Raw genomic sequence first — 6648 nt, forward strand, 5'->3', positions numbered from 1 at the left:
ACTGTAGTAGTGGTAATTTTCTGCACCCCTCTATGGACATTGTTTCCATCATGACGCCGGATTTACTGTTGATGTGGAATGTCTTTTGACATACGAAATCATATCCAGCATGACTGATGCATGTGCACAGGCCTCATTTTGGTGCCAGCGCAATTACACGCTGGTAGAGGTGGCAAACGAGTCACGGTCCAGTACAGGAGAGGGAGAGCAGACTTGGGGAGTGACAGCTCTGACACCAATTCAGTAATGGTTGAAAAACATCCTGTCTTCAATGCCACCAAATGCCACAAAACAAGCCCCTCAAGCTCTATCTTCCCAATCTTACCAAACTGCTAATCATGCTCAACATGTACTGGGTGCCAAAAACCTCCACTTCATCTGCCATAGGTTGACCAAATATGGAACAACTGATCCAGAGCACCTTGGGCAACATTCAAAATCCTGCTATTAAAAATGAAAATCACAAACACAAGCTGTAAAAAGCGTTCACAACCCTCATGTGTTATTCATCTCCCTCTACTCTGGCACTTTTCCTTCCCTGCTCAAACATGCACTGGTTACCTCCATACTTAAAAAAAAAAAAAAAAATCTCACTAGGCCTCACCTGTTTAAATAACTTAAGACCCATTTCCCTGTTCCCATTTGCCTCCAAGCTCATCTAATGCCTTGTCCATGACTGAATGAGTCGCTACCTCACGGACAACAACCCTCTCGACCCCCTACAGTCTAGGTTCCATCCACAACATTCCACTGAATCTGCCCTACTAAAACTCACCGATGACCTACTAACTACTAAAACCAATGGCCATTACTCCATACTCTTACACTTAGACCTCTCTGCCTTCGACACAGTTGACCACCTGCTCCTCCTCAACAAACTACACTCCTTTGGCCTCTGTGATTCTTCTTTATCCTGGTTCTCCTTCTACCTATCTCCGTACACTTTCAGTGTCACTGTCAAGTATCAGGTGTGACCAGAGCTGTGTAGACGGCAACAGAGGAACAAACGCAAGTAAGTTGAAAATATGATTTATTAAGATAAGTGAATAAATACAACCACCTCCAATATGCTACAATGTGCAACCAACCACCAATAGAAACTCACAAACAATAACAGAAAAATATATACAAGTAAAGGGGAATACCAGAATCATAAACAGGGCCAGGCCAGGGTCGTCAACAGGAGGTCAGCAGCTGAGGAAAAAGAAGACAAACAGGACAGAGAGAGCATAGATGGATCACAGGAGGGATGGGTACAGGTACAAGGCCCAGGGCTCAGGTAACAGGAACAGGCTCAGGTACAGGTACATATGCAGATACAGAGCTTCACAGGTTCAGGCTCAGGGCGCAAGGAAAGATACCAAGGCAAGGCATCAGTGTGTCTGCCAAGTACGTATACATACCTCCTGCAATCACTCAGGTGATACCTGATTGCAGGAGATGATGTCGGCCCCACACTGCCAGGAACCACCTGCTGGTGGACCACAGTACTGCACACCAAATGTCAGACAGTATCAGTGGGTGGAACCTTTCCTGACAGTCACTTACAACTCCATCTCCTCCGCTCCTCTTCCTCTCTCTGTTGGGGTACCCTAAGGTGCCATCCTTGGGGCCCCTCCTATTTTTGCTTTATATCTCTTCCCTGGGCCAGTTGATAACCTCCCATGGCTTCCAATACCCCCTCTATGCTGATGACACCCAGATCTATCTCTCCACTCCTCAACTCACCCCCTCGATCTCCTCAGGGATTACTGAATGACATTTGGCATGGATGACACATCACATTCTCAAACTCAATCTTTCTAAAACTGAGCTTGTTATATTTCCTCCTTCCCAGTCCCCACCATGACTTTACCATTAAGATCAACAGCACAACCATTGGTCCCTCCACATATGCCAGGGTGCTGGGTGTAATTCTTGACTCTGACCTCTCCTGCAGCCCCCACATCAAATCACTGGCTAAATCCTGCTGCCTTAGCCTCCCCAACATCTCCATAATTCGACCCTTCCTCACTAATGTCCCCACAAAGCAAACTATTCGCTCTTTGATTATTTCCCGCCTTAACTACTGCAACTCTCTCCTTAAAGGCTTACCCTTACGCAGACTATCCCCTTTCAGTCTATTATGAATGTTGCTGCTAGACTAATACACCTCACTAACCGTTCCGTGACTGCTGCCCCTCTCTGCCAATCCCTTCACTGGTGTCCACTACCCCACTGTATAAAATTCAAAATGCTAACCACAACATACAAGGCCATCCACAACATCGCCCCCAGCTACATCACCAACCTCATCTGTAGATATTGCCCAAATTGTCCCCTCCTTCCTCCCAGGACCTCCTGCTCTCTAGCTCCCTTGTTACCTCCTCTCATGCTCACCTTCAGTACTTCTCCAGAGCCTCTCCCATCCTCTGGAACTCCCTGCCCCAGTATATCTGATAATCCCCGAACCTGTCTACCTTTAGGAGATCCCTGAAAACTCACTTATTCAGGGAAGCCTATCCCACACCCACCTAACAACCCCATCAAATCATTCCCCACATCTATTACCTTTTGTACCACAACTCCCTCCCTTTTAGAATGTAAGCTCTACGAACAGGGCTCTCCTGTCCCTTCTGTATTGAATTGTACTGTAATTGTGCTGTCCCCCCTCTACATTGTAAAGCACTGTGTAAACTGTTGGAGCTATATAAAACGTGTATAATAATAAAAAATAATAATAATAAAAACACCAATTTGAAACTTAGTTCTCCTACAAATATGGATTGCCACTACTAAGAAGAATAGTTCCAAGCAAACCAACTTAGTTGTTAAATGTGCCTGATGCAATTCCTGAGGTTGTTTCCAGACACCATTCCCCCTGCAGTTAAGTGCCAAATCCTACAGAGCCCAAAGCATCCAGACAGAGCTGTAATTCCTCCAAGGATACAATGTAAACCTGCTGGAGTACCCCACCACTGAAGGTGGAAATATCTATTACCTGATACTGATTGTTTTTATTGCTGGTCTGCTTTGTTGCCTTGTTGGGAATATTTAGTCTCAGTCAGTCGGGGGGGAGGGGGGTGTTGTCATCAAGAATCAGGGGACACTAACATAAGCGGCTCCCTTAGGGGTAAGCGCTACATGTAGATGGTCCTTACGCTTAGCCCTTTTAGTGGGATCTTTTGATACTGCTGTTCAAGAGGGCTTATATTTTCTTGATTTTGTATTTGTATTGATGTACATCTATTCTCTGTCCTAATTGATGTTTTGTCTTTCCAATGAAATATCTGAAATAAAACTGATATTGAGAGCAAAATCCAGGACCTGTGGTAGACGTACGTAGCTATCTCAATAAAATGCAGCCTACTGTTAAAAAAGGAAGAAGAAAATGTAAAATAATAATAACACAAAAGTACTGTATATAGAAAACAAATCTCATGAACCATATGATATATTGACGTGTGAGTATCAAGCCATTAATTTTCTCAAGGAACTCTTTACTTATTTGTTTCGTAGACTGTATATAAGAGGGTTTAACACGGGAACCACTGTGGTGTAAAAGACCGTTAAGACCTGTTCAAGTAGGTTGTAGTGGTCTGATGCTGGTATCAAATACACAGATGTACAAGATCCATAGTAGATGACCATGACTGTGAGGTGGGAAGAGCAGGTGGAGAAGGCTTTATTTCTTCCAGTTTTCGATTTAATGCCTATTATAACCTTAATAATCTTCATATATGACATCAGGTTGCACAGAACTGGCCAGAGACCAAATATAAAACAGTCTGTATACAGGATGATGTAAAACACCTCTGTACCACTGCAGGAAATATTAATCAGGGCTTTGGCATCACAGAAGAACTGGTGGATGGTGACAGAAGAACAGAAGAATAGTTTTAAGATGGAACTCGTCAGTAAAGATGAATTTACACACCCACAAATCCAGATGACTACAATTAATAATATACAGATTTTCTTGTGAAGTATACGGTGATAGTCTAAGGCCGCATACACACGCGGGGACTGTTCGCTCAACTTTGTCCGCTGAACAGTGTTTCGGCGGACAGTCCGCTCGTGTGTGGGCTTCAGCGGACAGTTTCAGCGGACAGTCTGCTGAACAAAGTTTTTCGGAAATTCCGAAAAACTGTCCGCTGAAACTCTGTTTCAGCGAACAGTCCCCTCGTGTGTAGGCTTGTTCGTCAAACTAAGTTCCGCGCATGCTCAGAAAGGATTTACACGCCGAAGTTTGCATTGCAGTGTATAGGACGTCGTATTTTTCGTCCCGTCGTACGTGCCGTTCACGTCATCGCGCACGGTTTCAGCGGACTGTTCGTTCGTCGTGTGTGGGCAAGTCCGTCCATGCTAATTTTGAGCGGACTGTCCGCTGAAACTGTTTGACGGACAAAGTTGAGCGAACAGTCCCCGCGTGTGTACGCGGCCTAAAGGGTAACAAATTGCAACATATCGGTCATACGCCATTATAAATATAACTGTGACCTCAGCACTATCTGCTATAAAGAAAAATTACATCTGGATATAGCATTCTGTAAATGACACTGTATTATTTCCAGAAAGTAAAATGTGTAGAAGTTTTGGAATGGTAACAGTGGTATAACACATATCAATAATGGACAAGTTCAAGAGAAATAGATACATTGGTGTGTGTAAATGGAGATTCAAACAGATCACTGCAATTATTACTATGTTCATTACCATTCCAATTAAATAGATTAAGAAAAAGAAGACAGAGCTCAACGTGAACAATTTATTGTCAGTTTTAAAGAAAAAAGGCAAAATGTGGAACTCGAGAGTAAATGTTTTGTTTTCCATGAATATGGGCACAGTTCTAAAATAAAACATATTATTCAGCAGAGCAGAGATAAAAATATAATATGTTGGTAATATTTTAGTTGACAAATACACAATTGCATATAAATTATTTCCAAAAAATCAATATACCTGTGCATGTTAAAGTGGTTGTAAACCCTTACAACCAACTTTGACCTACAGGTAAGCCTAGATTAAGGTTTTTCCTGTAGGTCCAAGAAACATCTCCTAAACCTACACGGTTTAGGAGATATTTGCCGAAACACAGGCACCGCTGTCTACGGCGCATGTGCCGTAGACAGCGGCACGCAGGCGCATCGAGCACGCCGCTATCAATGGCGATATGCCGAGAGTGGCTGCTCCTGAGCACATGCGCAGGAGTGACATCATCGCGGCTTCGCAGAATGACAACGATGGAGCAGCGAGACCCACCGAGAAGATGGATGCTCTGGACTACAGGGGACAGCGGTGACTTTGCTGGCTCCTGTGTCAGGTAAGTGACACATAATGGACTACTATGCGATGCATTGTAGTTCATTATGCTTTACCTTTGCAGGGAATCAAAGAGGAAGTAAACCCATTTAGGGTTTACTTCCTCTTTAAAGACGATTAAAATGCTACTTGTGAATATGTTAATTTTTTACTATCATGTCTTTCTGTGTGACAAATATACAGGCCCTGTCTTAGCTTTCAGGAGCACTCAGGTGGAAATTGTGCAAGAGGCCACCCTAGTTATCTAAGGTTCTTCATACAGTTATGTCGCATATCGACTAATTTCTTAAGGCTTAATATTATTGCCATAGCACCATGATGAAGGAAAAAACAAACAACATTCCCCCGCATATTTTGGGTCTCCAGACACACCATTTCTTAGGGAGACCAAATCAATCCAACAACAATATTTTCTTAAAATGACAGTACCTTTTCCACATTTTGTAATTTTACAACCAAAAATGTAAATGTATTTTATTGGAATTTTATGTGATAGACCAACACAAAGTAGCACATAATTGTGAAGTTAAAGGAAAATGATAAATGGTTTTCAAATTTATTTACAAATAAATATCTGAAAAGTGTGGCATGCATTTGTATTCAGCCCCTCGAGTCAATACTTTGAAGAATCATCTTTGGCTGCAATTACAGCTGCAAGTCTTTTTGGCGATGTCTCTACCAGCTTTGCACATCTAGAGAGTGACATTTTGCCATTCTTTTTTGTAAAATAGCTCCAGCTCTGTCAGATTGGATGGAGAGTGTCTGTGAACACCAATTTTCAAATCTTGCCACAGATTCTCAATTGGACTTAGGTCTGGACATTGACTGGGCCATTCTAACACATGAATATGCTTTGATCTAAACCATTCCATTGTAGCTCTGGCTGTATGTTTAGGGCCGTTGTCCTGCTGGAAGGTGAACCTCCGCCCCAGTCTCAAGTCTTTTGCAGACTCTAATGCCCTGTACACCCGGTCGGACATTCCGACCACAAAATCCATCTGATTTTTTTCCGACGGATTTTGGCCAAAAATTGTGTCGGACAAAGTTGTCGGAAAATCTGATCGTTCTTAACGTGGTGACGTTCGTTGCATACGACGGGACTACAGAGGCCAGTAGCCAATAGCTTTCGTCTCGTAATTTATTCTGAGCATGCGGGGCACTTTGTCCATCGGAATTCTCTACAAATGATTGTAAAAAGTCTGATCAGATTTTGTTGTGGGAAAATTTTAGATCCAGCTCTCAAACTTTTTCCATCTGAATTTCCGACGGAAAAAGTCAGAGCCCACACACGGATTTTCCCACAACATAATCTGATCGTACTGTTTCCATCTGAATTTCTGACCGTGT

The 6648-nt window shown here is 42.9% G+C and overlaps 1 pseudogene; it reads right to left on the reverse strand.

Moving 5' to 3' along the window:
* Positions 1 to 3450: 3450 nt before the first annotated feature.
* Positions 3451 to 5574, reverse strand: LOC143925748 (olfactory receptor 8D1-like; annotated as a pseudogene).
* Between the last annotated feature and the right edge of the window lie 1074 nt (positions 5575 to 6648).

Source organism: Lithobates pipiens, unplaced genomic scaffold, assembly GCF_037356315.1.
Source record: "Lithobates pipiens isolate NorthernLeopardFrog02 unplaced genomic scaffold, aLitPip1_a1.2 Scaffold_22, whole genome shotgun sequence".
NCBI lineage: Eukaryota > Metazoa > Chordata > Amphibia > Anura > Ranidae > Lithobates > Lithobates pipiens.